Raw genomic sequence first — 23,040 nt, 5'->3', positions numbered from 1 at the left:
ACTTTGAAATGGTATATGTATATATATGCACTACAAACATTTTAATTGTGTTAACTTATAAAGTAAAACACCAGTAATATATGTTGAAGTAAGGAAAAGGTACTCAACGTCTGTCTTTCCAAAATGACAGACATCAATTAGAATTCAAGGCAAAGAAAACAAACAATAGGCATGCATCTTATTAAATATGTTTGATCCAAATTTTCAGACACCATAACGTATGTTTAAGTGGATAAGAAAGGGTATGAGAAAGGTCACAGTGAACACATACGTGATGGGACAGCACTCTCAAAACACACATACATATAAATATGTGACAACTCCATCAACCAATCAATCACAGATTTATAGAGGCTTAGAACAACCTGTGAGGGTCTCGATGCCCTGGAGCTGCATGCTGGTAAAATAATAATTTAAACATTCAGGTATTTAGTTCTCTTCTGAATCGCTACAGTGACTATACGGTCCTAAGGTGCAGGGGGAGGTTGTTCCAAGCCTTGGCTGGCAGGTGCAAGAAGAGTGTCCTCCGCTGTTGGCTCAACAGATCTGTGGGGTGTTTGCGAGGGAGAGGGAAGATGGTCTGAGGTGTCTAGCCAGTTGGTGGAAGTTCAAGTGTTTGCTGATGTATGCTGGTACTTCGTTGTGCAGGGCCTTGTAGGCATGGGCCAGCATCTTGAACTGAGCTCTCTTCTGAATCGGGATGGGGTGTGATGTGGGTCCACCTGGGGAGGTTGAGTACAAGTCTTGCTGCTGAGTTCTGTATTGTATGGAGTCTCTTCTGGAGGCATGCTGTGATTCCTACATAGAGCGTATTTCTGTAGTCCAGTCTGCTGATGATGAGGGCCTGCGTGATGGTCTTTCTTGTGTCTGCTGGGAGCCACCTGAAGATCTTTGTAGAGCATGAAAAGGGTGTGTAAGCAGGCAGATGAGACTGCGTTGAATTGATTCTTAATTTATAGCCTGCTATCCAGGATGATACCAAGGTTGCAGGTGTGGTCTGCTGGGGCGGGGGTGCCGGGCTTTGCGGGCCATCATGTGTCAGTCAATGGTGAGGTGTTGTTCCCAAAGATGAGGACTTTTTCTTTTTCAGTGTTGAGTTAAAGACAGTTGTCCTTCATCCAGTCCACTACGTTCATCATGCGTCTGTGGTAGTTAGCTTTTGTGGTGGAGAGATCTTCGGATAGTGAGAGGATGAGCTCTGTGTCGTCGGCGTAGGAGATGATGTTAAGTCCATGTAATCTGACGGTGATGGCCTGGGGGTCATGTAGGTGTTGAAGAGGGTCAGGCTGTGAAGACGATCCTTGAGTGACTTCACACATGATCTTCTTGGGCTCTGAGGTGAATGCAGGAGACTGACCCTTTGGGTTCTGCCGGTGAGGTACGAGGCAATCCATTTGAGGGTGTTTCCTTGAATCCTGTTGTGTTGGAGTCTGTTGATCAGGATGCGGTGGAAGACAGTGTCAATCCGCCAGACAGATCTAGGAGGATGAGGGCTGCTGTTTCCCCATGGTCAAGGAGGGCTCTGATGTCATCTCTGGTTGCAATCAGGGCTGTCTCAATGCTATGGTAAGCTCGAAATCCAAATTGGGAGGGATCCAGGAGGTTGTGGTCTTCTAGGTGTTGGGTGAGTTGCTAGTTGATTGCTTTCTAGAGGACTTTTGCTGGATAGGGGAGCAGAGACATGGGCCAGTACTTCTTCAATTCGGCTGGGTCAGCGGATGTTTTTTTCCAGGAGTGTCTTCACTTCAGCGTGTTTCCAGACCTCCAGGAAAGATACAGCAGTGATGGAGGTATACAGGACCTTCCTGGGCTCATTGCTGAACGTCTTGCTTCCGAGGTTGAAGACGTGGCGGGGCAAGGGTCCACGGGTGCTCCAAAGTGTATGGAGTTCATGATGGAGATAGTGTTTTCAATGGTGAGGAGTTCCCAGTGGGTGAGAAGATGTTCAAGGTTCGTGTTTGTGCATGTGAGCAAAGTTTTCATAGATAGCTGTGACCTTGTTGCGGAAGAAGTGTACAAGGTTGTTGCACAGTTCTTAGGAGGGAGTGATGTTATTCTTGGTGGCTGCGGGATTGGTGAACTCCTTCACGATGATGAAGAGTTCTTTGCTGTGTTTTGTGCTGGTTTTGATGCGGTCTGCTGGTGTGTTCTTCTTGGTTTCTTTCAGGAAGTGGTGGTACTGGTTGAGGGCAGTCATGAAGGTGCTGCGGTCTTCTGTTTCTTTGCTGATGCACCACTTCCTTTCAAGTTGTTGGCAGTTGCACTTTGGAGGAGTGCAGATCCTTGATGAACCAGCTTGCTCTTTTGCTTTGTTCTTTGACCTTGGCTGTTGTGATGGGGGTGATAGCGTTGGTGCATTCTGGGATCCCCTGTGAGAAGTTCTTTGTTGCTTGTTCAGGGTTGTGTGTAGAGTCTGGGAGGTGGGAGTGCAGAGTGTCATTCCATTGGTCTCCTGATACCTTTTTCCAGTTTCTTCGCAGGGATCTGTGGGGCACAGAGCCAGGGAATGGGGGTTTGGAGATGGTGTAGTGTATGCTGTGGTGGTCAGACCAGGTGAGTGGTGTGGTGTGGATGTACCTGACTGTATCGCTGGAGATGAAGATGGGGTCAAGCGTGTGTCCTGAAATATGGGTAGGGTCGGTGATGAGCTGCTTGAGGGCGATCTTGCTCAAGCTTTCCAGGAGGTCATGGAGTTAGCATCGCTGGGGTCGTCCAGGTGGAAGTTGAGGTCCCCTGGGGGATTATAGTGCTCCAAGTCAATTGCTTGCGGAGCGATAGCTACAGGATAGTGTTGCGGAAGCTAGGGCATGGTCCTAGTGGTTTACCAGAATCGTGCAAGACATTAGGGTATGTCGTGCAGCGGATGTGTCCCTGTAAATGGTGGCAATTCCACCTCCTTGCTTGTTGGTTTGGTCCCAGTATGTTATCTTGTACCCTTTGAGGATGGGGGTGGCGATGTCTGGTGTGGAGGCGGGTTTGAGCCTGGCTTCTGTGAGGAAGATTACGTCCGGGAGGAGGGAGGAGGGAGGAGATCATGTCCCAGACCTCTATAGCATGTTTAAAAAGTAAAGATTTGTTGAGTATGATGACTGGAGTTGGGTCGTGGTGGTCTCGGATGATATGTCGGGTGCGTTGCTTGTTTCGGTGTTCAAGGTGAGGTGGTAGTGTTGGCAGGAGAACAGTCCTCTAGTGGTCTGGGAAAGTGCCTTCTTTCTTGGCATGGTTACCCCCTTTTCCTGCCTGTTGTCAGTGTGTTTGACTGTGTCCACTGGGATCCTGATAACCAGGACCCCAGCGGTTATGCTCTCTCCCTTCTAACTTGGTAACTGTACCTTTTTCTTCCCACAATTGGCTACTGGTCCCCCCATGTAAGTCCCTAATATAAGGTACCCTGGTACGCAGGGCATAGGGGTACTATGGGATCCCTATGGGCTGCAGCAGTGATTCTGCTACCCTTAGAGAGCCCATGCAAAGAGTTCTGCAACCCTGCCATTGCAGTCTGCGTGAAATGGGTGCATGCACCCGTATTCACTACAGGTCACTGCACCAGATCACTTTAAGTTACCCCTTTGGTAGGCCTTCTCAGCCCAGAGGGCAGGGTGCAGGTGCCTATGTGTGAGGGAACCCCCGCACTAGCAGAGGTGGCCCCACAAATTACAGGCCCATTTTCCTGGACTTTGTGAGAGCGCTGACATCATTTCACCTGTGTCCTGGACATCGGTCACTACCTATGTCCAGCTACAAAGTGGTAACTCTGAACCTGGACATGTTTGGTACCAACATGTCAGAATCATACCCCAATACTGTTGCACGTATTGGAAGTATGATTCCATGCACTCTGGGGGTTCCTTAGTGGACCCCCACCTTTGCTACTACCAGTCTTACAGTGCTTTCTGGGCAGCCCAAGCTGCTGCCACCCCTCAGACAGGTTTCTGCCCTCCTGCCTCTTGATCTTGTCAAGCCCAGAAGCCAGAACAAAGGATTTCCTCTGGGAGAGGGAGGTAACACCCTCTCCCTTTGGAAATAGGTGTGACTGGCTTGGGAGGGGTAGCCTCCCCAAGCCACTGGTATGCTTTGAAGGGCACATTTGGTGCCCTCTGTGCATAAACCAGTTCACACAGGTTCAGGTACCCCCAGTCCCTGCTCTGACGCAAAACTGGACAATGGAAAAGGGAGTGACCACTCCCCTGTCCAACACCACGCCAGGGGTGGTGCTCAGAGCTCCTCCAGAAGGTCCCTGGGTTCTGCCATCTTGTTTCCAAGGTTGGCAGGGAACTCTGGGAGCATCTGAGTGGCCAGGCCAGGCAGGTGACGTCAGATCCCCGTCCTGATAGGTGCTTACCTGGTTAGGTGACCAATCCCCCCTTTCAGGGCTATTTAAGGTCTCTCTCTTGGATGGGTCCTCAGATTCGGCTTGCAAGACTCCAGCAGGATTACTCTGCAACCTCCTCTTCGACTTCTGGCCACTGGAACTGTGACTGGACCCTCCAGGAACCAACAACGCTGCAATCCACAAAAAAGGCTCTTCTGCAACTTTGTTTCCATGGCTCCTGACGGCTTCGCAACATTTCCCAAGCTGTGCATCCTAAGAAAACAGCAACTCTTCAGCCTGCACAAGAAGAAGGAGTCTCTCTTGAAGTCAAGGAGTCACTCCCCTGCATCCACAGGCACCTGCTACAATGGGGACCAGTTGTGTGGATCTCGCCTCATCTTGAGCTGCATGGATCCTACATCATGGGAGGTGGACCGGAGTAGTCCTCTTGGTCCTTTCTGCCAGCTGTCAAACTTTGGTGGAGATAAACTTTTGCCTTCCCACGCAGGAGAGAACGCCTGTGCACTGCGTCTCTTGCAGCTGCCAAGGCTTGTTTGCATCTCCTCCAAGGGATCTTCAGGCAATGTGTAGCTCAAGTCTCCAGCTCGCGGCGTGGTTCTCCTGTGGCATGGGATCCCCTTCTGTAGTGCTGCGTGGGCTCCTTCTGCAACTTCTGTGTCCCTGTCCTGTGGGACTCCGGTGGGTGCTGCCTCTGCTCCTGTGGACTATCTGCAATGCCGAGGGTCCCCTGTTACTTTCCCTCCTGGGTCGAGTCTTCCTAGGCCTTGGTGGTCCCTAGCAGCACCACTTTTCCACTAACCGCTAGTTTGACTCTGCCAAGGCTTGTTGGTGGAATTCCTCTGTAAGGAAATGCCTACTTGGCATGGTTACCCCCTGACTTTTATGCCTTTGCTGATGCCAAGTTATGATTGAAAGTGTGCTGAGGCCTTCTAACCAGGCCCCAGCACCAGTGTTTTTTCCCTAAAACTGTACCTTTGTCTCCACAATTGGCACACCCTGGCATCCAGGTAAGTCCCTTGTAACTGGTACCATTGGTACCAAGGGCCCTGATGCCAGGGAAGGTCTCTAAGGGCTGCAGCATGTCTTATGCCACCCTGGGGACCCCTCACTCAGCACATGCACACTGCTTGCCAGCTTGTGTGTGCTGGTGGGGAGAAAATGACTAAGTCGACATGGCACTCTCCTCAGAGTGCCATGCAACCTCACACTGCCTATGGCATAGATAAGTCACCCCTCTAGCAGGCCTTACAGCCCTAAGGCAGGGTGCACTATACCACAGGTGAGGGCATAGGCGCATGAGCACTATGGCCCTACAGTGTCTAAGCAAAACCTTAGACATTGTAAGTGCAGGGTAGCCATAAGAGTATATGGTCTGGGAGTCTGTCATACACAAACTCCAAAGCACCATAATGGCTACACTGAAAACTGGGAAGTTTGGTATCAAACTTCTCAGCACAATAAATGCACACTGATGCCAGTGTACATTTTATTGTGAAATACACCCCAGAGGGCATCTTAGAGATGCCCCCTGAAAACATACCCTACTTCCAGTGTGGGCTGACTAGTTTTACCAGCCTGCCACACACCAGACATGTTGCTGGCCACATGGGGAGAGTGCCTTTGTCACTCTGTGGCTAGTAACAAAGCCTGTACTGGGTGGAGGTGCTTCTCACCTCCCCCTGCAAGAACTGTAACACCTGGCGGTGAGCCTCCAAGGCTCACCCCCTTTGTTACAGCGCCACAGGGCATCCCAGCTAGTGGAGATGCTCGCCCCCTCCGGCCACGGCCCCACTTTTGGTAGCAAGGCCGGAGGAGATAATGAGAAAAACAAGGAGGAGTCACTGGCAAGTCAGGACAAACCCTAAGGTGTCCTGAGCTGAGGTGACTCTGACTTTTAGAAATCCTCCATCTTGTAGATGTAGGATTCCCCCAATAGGATTAGGGATGTGCCCCCTCCCCTCAGGGAGGAGGCACAAAGTGGGTGTAGCCACCCTTAGGGCTAGTAGCCATTGGCTACTAACCTCCCAGACCTAAACACACCCCTAAATTGAGTATTTAGGGGCCCCCAGAACCAAGCAAGATAGATTCCTGCAACCTGAAGACGAAGAAGGACTGCTGACCTGAAGCCCTGCAGAGAAGACGGAGACACCAACTGTTTTGGCCCCAGCCCTACCGGCCTGTCTCCCCACTTCAAGAAAAACTGCAACAGCGACGCGTCCCCCAGGTTCCAGCGACCTCTGAAGCCTCAGAGGAATACCCTGCATCTAAAAGGACCAAGAACTCCCAAGGACAGCGGCCCTGTTCCACAAAGACTGCAACTTTGCAACAAAGAAGCAACTTTTAAAGACCACACGTTTCCCGCCGGAAGCGTGAGACTGTCCACTCTGCACCCGACGCCCCTGCTCGACCTGTGGAAAACCAACACTACAGGGAGGACTCCCTGGCGACTGCGACCCCGTAAGTAGCCAGAGTTCACCCCCCTGAGCCCCCACAGCGACGCCGGCAGAGGGAATCCAGAGGCTTCCCCTGAACGCGACTGCCTGCTTCAAAGAACCAGACGCCTGGTAAACACACTGCACCCGCAGCCCCCAGGACCTGAAGGATCCGACCTCCAGTGCAGGAGCGACCCCCAGGTGGCCCTCTCCCTAGCCCAGGTGGTGGCTACCCCGAGGAGCCCCCCCCCCCTTGTCTGCCTGCATCGCTAAAGAGACCCCTGGGTCTCCCATTGAAACATATTGCAAACCCGACGCCTGTTTGCACTCTGCACTCGGCTGCCCCTGTGCTGCTGAAGGTGTACTTTTTGTGCTGACTTGTGTCTCCCCCCCCCCAGTGCCCTACAAAACCCCCCTGGTCTGCCCTCCGAAGTCGCAGGTACTTACCTGCCTTACCAGACTGGAACCAGGGCACCCCTATTTCCATTTAAGCCTATGCGTTTTGGGCACAACTTTGACCTCTGCACCTGACCGGCCCTGAGCTGCTGGTGTGGTAGCTTTGAGGTTGCCCTGAACCCCCAATGGTGGGCTACCTTGGACCCAACTTTGAACCCTGTAAGTGCTTTACTTACCTGAAAAACTAACAACTACTTACCTCCCCCAGGAACTGTTGAATTTTGCACTGTGTCCATTTTTAAAATAGCTTATTGTCATTTTTGCCAAAACTGTACATGCTATTGTGATGATTCAAAGTTCCTAAGATACCTGAGTGAAATACCTTTCATTTAAAGTATTGTTTGTAAAGCTTGAACCTGTGGTTCTTAAAATAAACTAAGAAAATATATTTTTCTAAATAAAAACCTATTGGCCTGGAATTGTCTTTGAGTGTGTGTTCCTCATTTATTGCCTGTGTGTGTACAACAAATGCTTAACACTACCCTCTGATAAGCCTACTGCTTGGCCACACTACCACAAAATAGAGCATTAGAATTATCTCTTTTTGCCACTATCTTACCTCTAAGGGGAACCCTTGGACTCTGTGCATGCTATTTCGTACTTTGAAATAGTACATAGAGAGCCAGCTTCCTACATCCTGCATTAACACTCGTCTGCAATCTTCATTTCAGTGTGGGACATCTTCTGCATCCTTCAGGAACTCTTCTCCGGTTGCAGTGCTAACCTGATCTTCATCACCATCGACCAACTCCTGCAAGTACAGCTGGGTGGGTAGTAGCTCCTACTCCTCCTGGACTCCTGTGACTTTTGGACTTTGTCCCCTCTCTCCACAAGTCTTCTTCTCCAGGAATCCACCTCTCTTTTCTTGCAATCGTGTGTGGTGTCTTCTTTTTTTCTTTTTCACCCTTTTGGGTGGTTTGGGGAAATTCCAGTGATTTACTTCACTGGGGGTACTGTGTTACTTCTGTGGTTTTCCAGTACCCCCAGCTCCCCTATACACATTCCACTTACCTAGGTGGAGGCCCTGTGTTCTCATTCCATTTTTTTAGTATATGGTTTGGGCTCCCCCTAGGGTCACTATTGGTTATCTACATTTGCACTGTTTTCTAACCTTTTCTATTTACTAGTGTACATATTTAGGGGGTCATTCCGACCCTGGCGGTCATGGACCGCCAGGGCCGGGGACGGCGGAAGCACCGCCAACAGGCTGGCAGTGCTTCAGGGGCAATTCTGACCGCAGCGGTAAAGCCGCGGTCAGAAAAGGGAAACCAGCGGTTTCCCGCCGGTTTTCCCCTGCCCCAGGGAATCCTCCACGGCGGCGCTGCAAGCAGCGCCGCCATGGGGATTCCGACCCCCTTCCCGCCAGCCTGTTCCTGGCGGTTTACACCGCCAGGAAGAGGCTGGCGGGAACGGGTGTCGTAGGGCCCCTGGGGGCCCCTGCAGTGCCCATGCCACTGGCATGGGCACTGCAGGGGCCCCCTAACAGGGCCCCATTAAGATTTTCAGTGTCTGCAAAGCAGACACTGAAAATTGCGACGGGTGCCACTGCACCTGTCGCACACCAGCAACTCCGCCGGCTCCATTCGGAGCCGGCTTCATCGTTGCTGGGGCTTTCCCGCTGGGCGGGCGGGCGGCCTGGCGGCCTTTTGGCGGTCGCCCGCCCGCCCAGCGGGAAAGTCAAAATGACCGCCGCGGTCATTTGACCGCGGTGCGGTCTTTTGGCGGTCTCTGCCCGGCGGGCGGCGCCCGCCGCCCGCCGGGGTCGGAATGACCCCCTTAGTGTGTTTACTTAGCTCCTAAGGGAGTATTGCCTTTTTAGTCATTTTAGTATTGTGTCAATAAAATAAAGTACTTTTATTTTTGTCACACTGGTGGTCATTACAACCCTGGCGGTCAGTGTTAAAGCGGCGGTAAGACCACCAACAGGCCGGCGGTAAAAAATTAGCAATTACGACAATGGCGTAATCCGCCACCATAGACAGCCACTTTAACACTTCGACCGCCACGGCGGTACAAACAAACAGCGTGGCGGTCACCGCCAACAGACAGGCGGAGGACAAAGTACCGCCCACAGTATCACAACAGGCCAATCCGCCACCTTTTCCGGGGCGGATTCACCGCGGATAAAAACATGGCGGAAACAGGATTCTGAAGGGAAAATGCTCACCTCTACACACCCCACGAGGAACTAGGACACCATGGGGCCGGAACTCCAAATTATCCCTGCGATAGTCTTCCTGCTCCTCTACCAGGAGCAGGAATGCCGGCGGCGAAGACCACGGTGAGTACTCCACCTACGATACAGGGGAGGGGGAGGAAAAAAATCAGGGACACACACACGCAACACCCCCACCCTCACCCACCACAACACACACACTAATCCATATTGATACATCACAGTTACACCCCGCAATCCCACCCGGAAGAATGCAAAGACAAAAGAAAATGAGTGTAACCACTGCAATATATTAAAATCAAGTAGGCAAAAATATATATATACACCATTAACAAAATATACACCAAGCATAGTAGTCCAGGTAGTGCTCCAATTAAGTCCGTGGAACACTGGGCCCATACGGTATGGGCGAGGCCCACACAAGATCCCCGACCATGACGGAGAGAACACTGCAGGGGCATCAGATAGCAAGAAAACAGGCACCTCAGGGGGAGGGAAAGGGGGGGGCACCTCAGCCGGTTGAGTGCACAACGCCAAATCCACGAGGGGGCCACATGCCCACTGTTCAATCCTGGAGAGTGCAAAGCCACAGTCTCTCAAGTCTCTACAGTGGGTGGGTTGCCCACTGTTCCATCCTGGGGAGTGCAAAGCCACAGTCTCCCAAGTGGATAACAGTCTCCACTGGTTCTGGAGGGGGCATTGTGCCCAGAGTGCTTCATCCTGCTAAGGACAGAGGTAGTGGATGGATCTCTCCACTGGTTCTGGCGTGGGCATGGTGCCCAGAGTGCTTCATCCTGCTAAAGACAGAGGTAGTGGATGACAGTCTCCACTGCTTCTGGAGGGGGCATGGTGCCCAGAGTGCTTCATCCTGCTAAGGACAGAGGTAGTGGATGGATCTCTCCACTGGTTCTGGAGGGGGCATGGTTCCCAGAGTGCTTCATCCTGCTAAGAACAGAGGTAGTGGATGACAGTGTCCACTGGTTCTGGAGGGGGCATGGTGCCCAGAGTGTTTCATTCTGCCCGTGATGGACTCATTAGCGTCAGTGCCCTTGGCGCTCATGGGCCAGTGTTGCTTGAGATGGCGGTGCCCTGTTCAGCGGTGCTTGAGACGGCGGTGCCCTGTTCAGCGGTGCTTGAGACGGCGGTGCCCTGTTCAGCGGTGCTTGAGACGGCGGTGCCCTGTTCAGCGGTGCTTGAGATGGCGGTGCCCTGTTCAGCGGTGCTTGGAGCGGTGGGCTCCTTTGCAGTGACTCAGCTACTGGCGGTCCTTCATGGCCCAGCGGGGCTTGTGCTGGTGGTCCTTCATGGCCCAGCGGGGCTTGTGCTGGTGGTCCTTCATGGCCCAGCGGGGCTTGTGCTGGTGGTCCTTCATGGCCCAGCTGGCTTGTGCTGGCGGTCCTTCATGGCCCAGCTGGCTTGTGCTGGCAGTCCTCTCTAGCCCAGCGGGGCTTGTGCTGGCGGTCCTCTCTAGCCCAGCAGGGCTTGTGCTGGCGGTCCTCTCTAGCCCAGTGGGGCTTGTGCTGGCGGTCCTCTCTGTCCCAGCGGGGATGACGGCTGTGGCCTCCTGGGCAGCAGGGCTGGTGGCGGTGGCCTCCTGGGCAGCTGGGCTGGTGCTGGCGGTGGCTTCCTGGGCAGCTGGGCTGGTGCTGGCGGTGGCTTCCTGGGCAGCAGGGCTGGTGGCGGTGGCCTCCTGAGCAGCTGGGCTGGTGCTGGCGGTGGCCTCCTGGGCAGCAGGGCTGGTGGCGGTGGCCTCCTGGGCAGCTGGGCTGGTGCTGGCGGTGGCCTCCTGGGCAGCAGGGCTGGTGGCAATGGCCTCCTGGGCAGCAGGGCTGCTGCTGTCGGTGGCCTCCTGGGCAGCGGGGATGATGGCGGTCTTCTCCGCCATGCTGCTCTTCCCAGACTTGCTGAGTTTCTTGTGCCCCTTCCCCACCTTGGAAGGTGTTGCAGCTGACTCCACACTCCCACCTGTACCCCTGGGAGCGGCTTTGGTGGCTGGAGTTTTCCCCCTCTCCCGTCGGGCACTGGCCAACTTCTGATGCTTCGCAGGTGGGGGACTGTCTGTGCTGTGGCTCTGTGCCACACTGGCTGCCCTGGTGGCCGGTGCACTCCAGATTCCGGTGACTACAGGCACCACTGGTCCCAGAGATGTTGTGGCTGAGGTTCTAGTTCGGGACCTAGGAGACCGACGGGATGGGGGAGGTGTGGGAAAGAGGTCAAGGTTGGACAGGAAAAGTTTCTTGGAGACACTGGGACGGGTAGCTGGAGGGGGTTTGGGAGTGGAGGAAGAGGTTGTGGTTGTAGGAGGTGTTCGTTTGCTGACTTTGGGTGAAGGTGCATGCGCTGGAGGCTGTCGTGAGGTGGATGGCTGTTGGGTGGGTGTGTGCCTGGGTTTGTGTATCTTGGGAGGGGGCGTCACAGACACACTGGGAGAGGACACAGGGGACGTGTTAATGGTAGTGGGGGTGGTGACTGCACGTGAGCGGGGTGTGGTGGTGGGTGTGCTGGTGATGGTAGTAGTGGCTGTAGAGGTAGTGCATGCAGGTGTGAGTGTAGACGAGACAGGGAGGGAGGAGGGAGACGAGGAGGAAGGGGATACAGTGGAGGAGGTGGATGTTGGTGTGTGATGCTTGTGTGAGTGCCTGTGGGATGTGTGGTGCTTATGTTTGCCTGAGCGTCCCTTGTGTGTTGACGTGTGTGCATGCTGGTCTGAAGGTGTGCTTGGGATAGGCTGGGGTACAGGGGATTGGGTCTGGGTGGAGGAAGTTGGAGGGGGAGGCTAGAGACAGGAACAATGGCTGCCATCAGTTCTGAGGCCAGAGTCTGAAGGGCCGCCTGACCAGAATGAATGCCCTCCAGGAAGATATTTGTTTGCTGCAACTGCCTTTCTACACCCTGGGTGGCATTCAAAATGGTAGACTGCCCAACAGTGAGGGACCTGAGGAGGTCAATGGCCTCCTCACTGAGGGCAGCAGGGGTGACTGGGGCAGGGCCTGAGGTGCCTGGGGCGAAGGTGATGCCCACCCTCCCGGGTGAGCAGGCACGGGGCAAAGGCTGAGGGGCTGCTGGGAGGGCGGTGCTGGAAGGGGAGGTGGCGGCTGTAACTGTAGATGGGGGGGCACAGATGTTGCCGCCACCACAAGGGAGCTCCCATCAGAGGACGAGTCCGTGTCACTGGTCTCAGCTCCAATCCCCGCCGTGGAGCTCCCCTGACCCTCCGTCCCACTGGTGAAGTCCGATTCCGTAGTGTGGCCCTCCATGCCCATGTGGGATGAAGCCCCCTCGTGCTCCGGTGCCACTGCTCCTCCGCCTGATGATGCTAATGCACACAAGAACAGGGAGACCACAAAAAGGGGGGGACGACAGAAGAAAGACATGTTGAGTGCATGCATTACCGCTACCGTTGGCGGACACGACAGACACAGAAGCCCCCTGCACTACGCCGCGCTCTTGGGCTTCACTGTTCAATTCCTGGGAAATAGCCTACTAGGCTATGGACGACATCTGCACACATGGATGACACAGGGGCATGACTAGGTGTAGTGGGCACTCTACAGAGGTGCAGTGGGGTGCCACATGGCCTGCCTTATGGAGGGACTTTCCTACGGAACTCGCCCTGGCCTAGGGAAACCCACAGCCCACCTCCCCCCACCCAGACCCCTCCACTGCGCGCACAATCAGCAGAATGAGAGAGTACTCACCCCCTTGTGGCTGCTGTAATGCCCTCAAGCACCCATCCAACTCCAGGTACGCCATCGCCTGGATCCTGAACATCAGAGGGGTCATGGTGCGACAGGCACCCCTCCCACGTTGGGATGACATCCCCAGCTGAGCCTCCGCCGTCTTCTTGCTCCAGCAGCGAATCTCCTCTTATCTTTTCCGGCAGTGGGTGCTCCGTCTGTGGGAGACCCCCAGGGTCCGGACGTCCTTGGTGATGGCACGCCAAATATATTTTTTCTGGTGGGCGCTGACCTACATGATTTGTACAGGGGAAAGAAAAACGTATTACCAACTGCACCATCACAGTCATTGGCCCCCCATCCCTACCCTTGGCATGTGGCACATGCACTCACCGTCGTTTCATGCACCCGCACTCACCCGCCTTCCCTCTTACATCCACCCCTCTCCACACAGGCATAGCCCATACAGCATGCTCCCAGTGTACTTAACTGTTTGTCTGGAGGACCGTAGAGTAGCGTGTACTGGGGGAGGACCCCATCCACGAGTTTCTCCAACTCCTCCGATGTGACGGCAGGGGCCCTTTCCCCAGACACTCGAGCCAATGTCTCTTCCAGACCGAGGTCACAGCAGCACTTGCAGTGTAGGTCCTTTCCTGTCGAAGATCAGGTATCGAGTGATTGAAGTGATAGAAAATGGCGGTCACGTCCGCAGCGCTGCGTACCGTCACCACCGGCGTACATCGTCATTGGCTCCTGGGACCCATAGGGTCCAATGTAACCAATGCAGCATTGCGCCGTGGTCTTTGACTGCCTACCGCGACGGTGTAAAACGCCAGCGCAGTTACGTCACATCCCATTGTTCCACTTTACAGGTCAGGCAGCCGCCATTTCAGGGGCCCACATGGCTTCATTTTCAACTGCGTCACACATACCTAGGCCTAGACTCAACACACATACAGGCCACTTTTTAGATTATGATTGGTGTTCTGTGTAAGCTGGGGGTACGTACCTCTGAGTAGTTTGACTCTGTGCTCGCTGTTGTCCTTCATCGGCACCGTCCGCTGGGACATGTGAGGAGATAGCGGCATCCTCCGGTGTAACGACCATTGGTGGACCTGTTGACAATGGAGGAAAGACATGTGATGATCACATATAGGCTTGACCGGTCCACAATCCAGGAACTGTGTACCCAGTTGGAGCCAGACCTAATGTCAGCTATCCGCCATCCCACAGGAATCCCCCCTCAAGTGCAGGTGCTGTCAGTGCTCCATTTCCTTGCAAGTGGGTCATTTCAAACAACAGTGGCCATAGCATCAGGGATGCCCCAGCCTATGTTTTCCAACATGTTGTCCAGAGTGTTGTCTGCCCTGCTGAAACACATGCACAGCTACATCGTTTTCCCTCAGGTGGAGGATTTGCCTACAGTGAAAGGTGATTTCTATGCCCTGGGACATATCCCTAACATCATAGGTGCCATTGATGGGACACATGTGGCTTTGGTCCCCCCCCACAGGAGTGAACAGGTGTACAGAAACCAGAAGAGTTATCATTCGATGAATGTACAGATGGTATGTTTGGCCGACCAGTACATCTCCCATGTGAATGCCAAGTTCCCTGGCTAAGTGCATGACGCCTACATCCTGCGGAATAGCAACATACTTTATGTGATGGGTCAACTCCAGAGGCACCGTGTGTGGCTATTAGGTGAGCACCTGGAAGCTAGTCAGTGGGAATGGTTGTCTGGGTCTGGGGATATCCCTCCAGGTTAGTGTGTGTCTAACAGTTGTCCCTCGCCATTTGCAGGTGACTCTGGTTACCCCAACCTGTCATGGCTACTGACCCCAGTGAGGAATGCCAGGACAAGGGCAGAGGAACGCTACAATGAGGCCCAAGGGCGAACTAGGAGGGTGATCGAGCGGACCATCGGCCTCCTGAAGGCCAGGTTCAGGTGCCTCCATATGACAGGTGGATCCCTATTCTACTCACCAAAGAAGGTGTGCCAGATCATCGTGGCCTGCTGTATGCTTCACAACTTGGCTTTGTGACGACAGGTGCCTTTTCTGCAGGAGGATGGTCCAGATGGCGGTGTTGTTGCAGCTGTGGAGCCTGTGGACAGTGAAGACGAGGAAGCAGAAGAAGAAGACATGGACAACAAGGACTCAGTGATCCAGCAATATTTCCAGTGAAACACAGGTAAGAATACTAACCGGCCTACTACATGTACTTAAACACTACTACCTCTCTACTGTCTGTTGTTTTCACCCAGTGTATGGTCACTGAGTTGTCACTTTCCCTTACGATTTCACAGATGTGGGTCCCACTGTGTGACATCTGCTTTGATTCCTCATGGACTAGAGCTGTGTGATATAGGTATGTTGACATTCCAAATGAAAGAGCTTTTTGCCACAGTAATTGCTAATACAGTATTCCAAAATCACAGACTGACTCCAGATTGTTTTGTGCTTTAAGGGTGTTTATTTTAGTGCTCAAATTTGGAGGGGGTAGCAAAATGGTGAGGGGTGATGGCAGAGGAATGTCCATGGCAGAGTCCAGTCTATTAGTCTCACAGGTGCATTGCCCAAATGGGCATTGGAAGTGGAGCTGGGGCAGTTTAAGGATGGACAGGGTGACAAAGTGGGACAGTAGGATGACAATCGGGGTGGTCTCATTTCTTGGCGGGGGTCTTGGCATCGTTCTCTGTCTTTGTCCTGGATCTCAGGGGCCGCTTGTGGGGTGGTTCTCCCTCTGCAGGGGGTGGGGTGCTGCTGTGGTGGTCCTGTGGCGGTGCCTCCTGTCCACTAGCGCCGGCGGAGGTGGTGGGCAGTTCATTGTCCAGGCTAGTGTCAGGGGCCCCTTGTAGTGCCACAGTGTCCCTCCTGGTGTTGAGTACTTCCTTCAGCACCCCTACGATGGTGCCCAGGGCGGAATTGATGGATCTGAGTTCCTCCCTGAAGCCCAAATACTGTTCCTCCTGCAGGTGCTGGGTCTCCTGAAACTTGGCCAGTACCGTTGCCATTGTCTCCTGGGAGTGGTGTATGCTCCCATGATGTTGGAGAGGGCCTCGTGGAGAGTAGGTTCCCTGGTCCTGTCTGCCCCCTGTCGCACAGCAGCCCTCCCAGTTCCCCTGTGTTCCTGGGCCTCCATCCCCTGGACCGTGTGCCCACTACCACTGCCCCCAGGTCCCTGTTATTGGGGTGGTGGGTTAGCCTGGGTTCCCTGTAGTGGTGGACACACTGCTGATTGACGTGTCCTGGGGATGGAGGTATGGGCCTGCTGGGTGGGTGCTGTGCTGGTATTTCCAGAGGGGGGGGAAGCTCTGGTGGCCTGTGACTGGGTGAGGGGAACCGACTGTGCAGTGGCCATGCTTTAGTGATGGGTGTCCATGCTTTGTTGTTGCATGCAGGGCTTGGGGTAGGATGTGTGGTTTGTGATATTGGGACATTTGTGAGGAGTTAGAGTGATGGGGGTGAGGGTGAGGGTGGGGCTATGTGCTGGCATGCAGGTAGGGTAGGGGATGTAATAGTTAAGATTTGACTTACCAGAGTCCATTTCTCCACCTACTCCTGGAAGGCCCTCAGGATGCAGAATCACCAAGACTTGCTCCTCCCATGTTGTTAGTTGTGGGGGAGGAGGTGGGGGTCCGCCGCCAGTCCACTGAACCGCAAGGTGGTGTCTTGAGACCACGGAACGCACCTTCCCCCGTAGGTCGTTCCACCTCTTCCTGATGTCCTCCCGATTTCTTGGGTGCTGTCCCACTGCGTTGAACCTGTCCACTATTCTTCACCATAGCTCCATCTTCCTTGCAATTGAGGTGTGCTGCACCTGTGATTCAAATAGCTGTGGCTCTACCCGGATGATTTCCTCCACCATGACCCTGAGCTCCTCCTCCGAGAACCTGGGGTGTCTTTGCCGTGCCATGGGGTGGTGTAGGTGATGTGTGGGGTGGTGTGTGGGGTGATAAGTGTGCTGATATGTAGTGGTGTGTAGTGTGAGGTGCGTGAAAGTTATGTGGGTGATGGTGTTGTGTGCCTGTGGATGCTAATATTGTTGATGGTGGTGTCTCTCTCTGGCCTTCGTTTGTGATTTTTGGCAGTAAGGGTTTGTGGGTGATGTGGGTGTGTGTTTTATATTGTATTGGGTGTGTGGGAATGGTGTGTGTATGTGTATCAGGTGTGTGTATTTGTAATTGTCCAATGTGGTAGTATTTTGTATATGTGTGTGTATTTTGAGCGCGGCGGTGTGTACCACCAATGGAATACCGCGGTTGAAAGACCGCCTCGTGGATTCATGTGTCGTGATAGTGTGGGCGTATTTCTGTTGCCGTGACGGTGGAGGTTTTGTTTTCGCCAGTTTATCACTGACCTTTGGTGTGGCGGACTGAATTTTGGATGATTCCGTGCTGTGGGTCATAATAGCTGTGGCGGTTTTCCGCAGCTGTGGCGATGTGTTGGTGGTCTTCTGCACGGCGGTAAGCGGGTTTTACCGCCAATGTTGTAATGACTGCCACTGTGTGGTTTCCTTCATGTGTGTAAGTGCTGTGTGACTACAGTGGTATTGCATGAGCTTTGCATGTCTCCTAGATAAGCCTTGGCTGCTCATCCACAACTACGTCTAGAGACCCTGGCTTCTAGACACTGCCTACACTTCACTAAGAGGGGATACCTGGACCTGGTGTAAGGTGTAAGTACCCTATGTACTCACCACACACCAGGGCAGCTTCCTACAGCTGGTACGCAGGAATGAGCGGCAGTAGTGTTTGTTGGTGTGTCTGGGGTCCAGGGCTCTGAGGTCAGCAGTGGTGTATCTTCGTGGGGTGGAAGAGCCAGGGGTCCTGGTGCTGGGTGCAGTCCAGGCGCGGCGTCCATTAAGTAGGTCCTAGGAGGAGGGCAGGGCACTAGAAGGCGGTGGATGGTGCTAGGCAGGAAAACAGGCAGCAGGCTGGAGTGCGCATTGGGAAAAGAGGAATGAGAAGAGAAAAAAGGAGGTAAAAAGCAGGAGAAAGTACTCAGAAAACTAAGGGAAAGAAGGGAGAAAGCAGTGAAAACAAGGCAGAAAGCAGGACAAATCACTCAGAAAAATGGAGGGAAAGTAGGGAGAAATCAGTGAAAATGAGCCAGAAAGCACTCAGAAAAACAGGGGGAGTGGAGAAGACGGTATTAAAAATGAGACAGCAAACAGGAGAGAGTGATGCAGCAGCAGGGGAGAGCTGGCCTGGTGCCTGCTCAATGGATTCGCGCTGTAGCCTCCATTAAGTAAGTCCTGGGAGGAGGTAGGGGCGCTCGGAGGTGGTAGGGGGGCTAGGCAGGGGGCAGGAAAAAGGGCGGCAGGCGGAGCTGGAATGGGGAAAAAGGAATGAACAGAGAAAGAAAGGAGGCATAATGCAGGAGAAAGTATTTAGAAAAATGGAGGGAAAGGAGGAAGAAAGCAGTGAAAACGAGGCAGAAAGCAGATGAAAGCACTCAGGAAAACAGGGGAAAGGGGGGAGAAAGTAGTGTAAATGAGGCAGAAACAGGAGAAACCACTCAGAAAAATTGAGGGAAAGGAGGGAGAAGGCAGTGGAAACTAGGTAGTAAGCAGGCAAAAGCACTCAGAAAAACAGGGGGAAAGGAGAAGTAGTGAGAACGAGGCAGCGAACAGGAGAGAGCGATGCAGCAGCAGGGGAGAGCTTACCTGGGACCTGCAAATGCAAATATGGATGTACTTACCCTCTCTCGGTTGCTCAGATACTTCCAATTCAGCATAGAGGGTTGGCCTGGCAACTTTCAACACTCCAGTACAGTGGTTTCATGTGGAAGTACTGTGTATGTGGCTAAAAGGCCTCTTATAATAAGCCCATAACATCCTGTGCCTTAACAAAGCTCCAGTGACACACATTCTCCCAGCTCTTATGGCACAGCATTGTCTCTGGTTGTGGACACCCTCTGCGCTGTAGTTTGTGGCGATATCCCTCCACATTTGGGCCTGCACAGCATTGCTCAAATGGGTATAAGAGCTCCCCATAAAGATGAGGGTACTTGGCTATGACACCGTCACTCATGGTATTTAACTCCATCTTGGAAAAAGTGGGAACCTTTTTTCTATATCTACCACCATGTTAAGGACAAGATTAGGCAAAGGAGCAGCAGTGTAGGAGTATGCTTTTTGGAGATGAGGATGGCTCAGAATGAAACAAAAATGGCTGATCTTTTCTTCCAACATGTCATTTCCTGGTTATTATCGATAGGCAGAGATCTCTGCTCCTTCTGCAGAGTCTCCCTCTGAATGCAAAGTCATAGTCAAAACTATTTTTATTCTGTTTGTTGAAAACCATAAAGAAAATACAAACAAGTTCACAACAATTGTATTAGATAGGCCTACAATCATGATGTCCATAAGTAAAACTATAATTCCAACACTAAAAAACATATCATATAATAATACATAAATAAGGTTTGGATCAGGTGTAAATTTAATTAATAGAGAACGTACGAGCCCTTTAAGTCTGATCTTCTCATTTACTTAAAATACTTTTTAAAAACCATCACTTGTGATTCATCATCCTTCCATTATTTTCTTAACGGTTTACTGTCAACTTAAAAAAGTAACAAACGCTATGACACACTTCAGGGCTACCTATAAAGCTGCAAATAAGGTGAGGCATCTTTGCACTTCAGGATTATTAGGATAAATGTAAGAAAAAGAAAAAAAATAGGGCCTATAACATTTACAAAAAAACATAAAGTACAGCAAGGATTTTGCAGATGTCTCATCACAGGGACAGAGAGGCAAGCTAGTTCCCTATTGGATGGCATCATCTTGAAAAATTAGAAGTCTTCACACAGTATCTGCCCTGAAGTGGAAAACAAGCAATCTCTCCAACCTTGTTAGTTCCAGAGTTAGATCAGCCACTGTCTCCACAGATACTAGAGTAACAAAATAATGTGTAAAGGAGCATTTGCTTTATACCTTATCCAGTTGTTGGGTAACACAGTGATCCATAAAGCCTGATTTCACCAATGTATCTGACTTGTTTAAAGTGTCTGGTGCACAAAATAGATCTGACAGGCCTAGTTTATGGAAGGTCCTATACACATATATCAACCAAGGGGTGGAAAGGCCTCTATTTAGTTTAAGACAATGTATGATGACCCCCTGTTGAAACTTGCCTCTGTGTTAGTCCATACACTAACCGCAGAAGAAGTAGAGACAACCTTGTCTCATCAGAAATCCAAGGTAGATTTAGTTCCAAGTGTAAAATAAAATGAAAGCTAGTGCGTAAAAGGTTAAAAAGACACCTGCAGATGCTAGTTCTTTCTACCAGTAATGGGGAAGAATTATTAAATCCCCACTGCACCATCCAGAGCCGCTGAGACACACTGCTGATTATATCTTTTTAAGAAGGAGAAATAGACCCCCTGTAAGTAGTCTGAGTGATATTTGGAACAGCTCACGGCGTCCTTCTTAATTTCAAAAGGGAGATAATAACCTTTAGCTGCCATGAGGCGGCCGAATTAAAAGTCATGCCAAGATAATTAAAATTTCTCATGCAGCTCAGGGAATTGGTATTGGCTGGCAAAGTCGCAATATGCCTCTTCCCAGGGCTACACTCCATGATATGGGATTCCCCAAACTGAGGGCATGATTTAGATTTTGGCAGTAACGGTCCCACCGCCAACTTTTTGACTGAAAACTCATCCACCTCTGTGCTGGTCTGCCAGCCGTATTTAGATGTGGCAGTCCCATAGAGAAAAGCCTGAATTTGAAACGCTGTATTTTCCCTCTTTTGGCTTCTTCAATGGGAAAAGAGGGAAAAGTGGATGCCGGAGGGTCCCAAGCCACCCTTCCTGCTGTGCAAATTTGGATGTTCCTAACCGCCAAGGAAAAAGTGGCGCTTCAACCTCCATGTCTGAGTTGGCAGACTGGGTGGAAAAGGGGTGAAAACTGACCTTTTTACCCTCATTCCACTCGGTCTTTAACTGACAACACCTGCCATCACTGCTGGCATGACCTATGGAGAAAATATGACCCCACCCCCCTCCGTCGCCAGAACTAAAGGTAGGTACAATGCAATGCCAGGGTACATTGGGTGGGTACTGGATGGTAGGTCAGGACCATTCAGGCTTATACATGTCACAATAATTTTTTAAAATTACTGTGACATGCATATATGGGGTGCATGATGGTGTCACTCATGGATGGGGACACACTGGCACAACACGCATATTGCACACATACACAGCTGTCATTGTGGTGTCATCAAAATGAACTCTGGCAACAGAATGATGGTACACTCACACTGGACAACGGTATCCATGTGTGTGCATCTCCAGGGGACCTGTATGGGTAGATTTGTGCTATCAGTATTTAAGCCAGCACATGTATGTGTGTGTGTATGTGTGTGTTGATTGGATGGTTGAGGTGGAGGGAGCTGGAGTGGGTGATGTAGTTGTGTCTGTATCTGTGTCACTTACATGTGAGACCGATGTTGTTGCGTATGTTGTGTTGCCTTGTGACACATTCAGGTGAGCGTTGTTGTGTGGCCGATGTTGTCAAAATGTGTGTAGTTGTGCATGTGTGTGAGTTTCTGTCTAGATTGGTGTGTAGTTGTTTTGGTTGTGTCATGTGGGTGCAGTATATATGGTGTGTGTGTGTTGTGCCATGGATGTCAGTCAATGTGTGTTTTAGGCATGTACGGGTTGTGTTGTGTTGGAATAGTAATGAATGATGGTGTGTATGTGGGTTGTTGTGTAACACAGGGGGACACATATGGCTAAGGGACAGTGTGTGTGTATCACTTACCTCTATTCTATTGCCTCTGCCATTGTATGATGTCCATTTGGTCCTGCTGCCATCTCCCTCCATCAGAAATCAATCACCAGTCTTCTGCTTGCAGAGCTGTAACATCTAAATACGGTGGATGGAACACCATCGACTTGACGGTCTTCTCAGATCTGCTGTTGACGCAGCTTGGCAGTAACACCACCATGGTCTAAATCAGGACCTTAGTGAGCAAATCTAAGCTACCCATAAAAGAAAGAAAGGACTTCACCAAACTGCGCAAGGCTGTCATTATTAATAAAGAGGGTAAGCAACAGAGGTGCCAAAATGCAGCCCTGTGACACCCCACTGGCTGAAGAAAAGGTGTCAAAGATTTCACCAGATGGTTCATACCACACCTTAGCCGCTAGATTCTCGTGCAAATTATGCAGGAAATTCACCTAAGTGACTTAACTCCCAAATCTAGCAATATCAATTACACAATCAAAAGCACTAGATAAATCCATGAAAGCTAGGTACAGTAAAATGTCTGGCGATCGTATATTTACCCAAGATCAGATGCAAATTTAGATACTGTTCCCCCATACATAGCCCAGGAAGAAAGCCATAATAATAGGGGAATAAGATGTTATTTTGACATGACCAGGATCTCAAACGGTTAAAGATCACCCTACCTACAATCTTTACTATACTACCATAAAGGAAAATCCTTCATAACGTGCTTACTATTAAAAGCACTAGTTGAATGATCACCCGCAGCATCCACCATAATAGGGCTGACAGATTGGATGGGGACAGTGTCACAGAGGGGTGCAGACTAAGCATCTAAATCAACTCTCAGTGAGTGAAGCTAGAAACTTAGGGGGTCATTATGACCCTGGCAAAAGGCGGTGAACCGGCGGTAAGACCACCAACAGGCTGGCGGTCTTACTGTGTGGAATTATGACCATGGCGGTTACCGCCATGGTCATCCGCCGGTTCTCCGTTACGCCCGCCAGGGCGGAGATGACCGCTGGGCTGGAGACCTGGGTCTCCAGCCCGGCGGCCGTCACTAGACTGCTGGCGGTATTTGGACCCGGCTTACCGCCGTGGATTTCCAGCAGTTTGAACCGCCATGAAATGCATGGCGGTAAGCACTTTCAGTGCCAGGGAATTCCTTCCCTGGCACCGATAGGGGTCTCGCACCCCGACTCCCCCCAACGGTGGTAG

Source organism: Pleurodeles waltl, chromosome 3_1, assembly GCF_031143425.1.
Source record: "Pleurodeles waltl isolate 20211129_DDA chromosome 3_1, aPleWal1.hap1.20221129, whole genome shotgun sequence".
Classification (NCBI taxonomy): domain Eukaryota; kingdom Metazoa; phylum Chordata; class Amphibia; order Caudata; family Salamandridae; genus Pleurodeles; species Pleurodeles waltl.
This window is presented reverse-complemented; position numbering follows the sequence as displayed.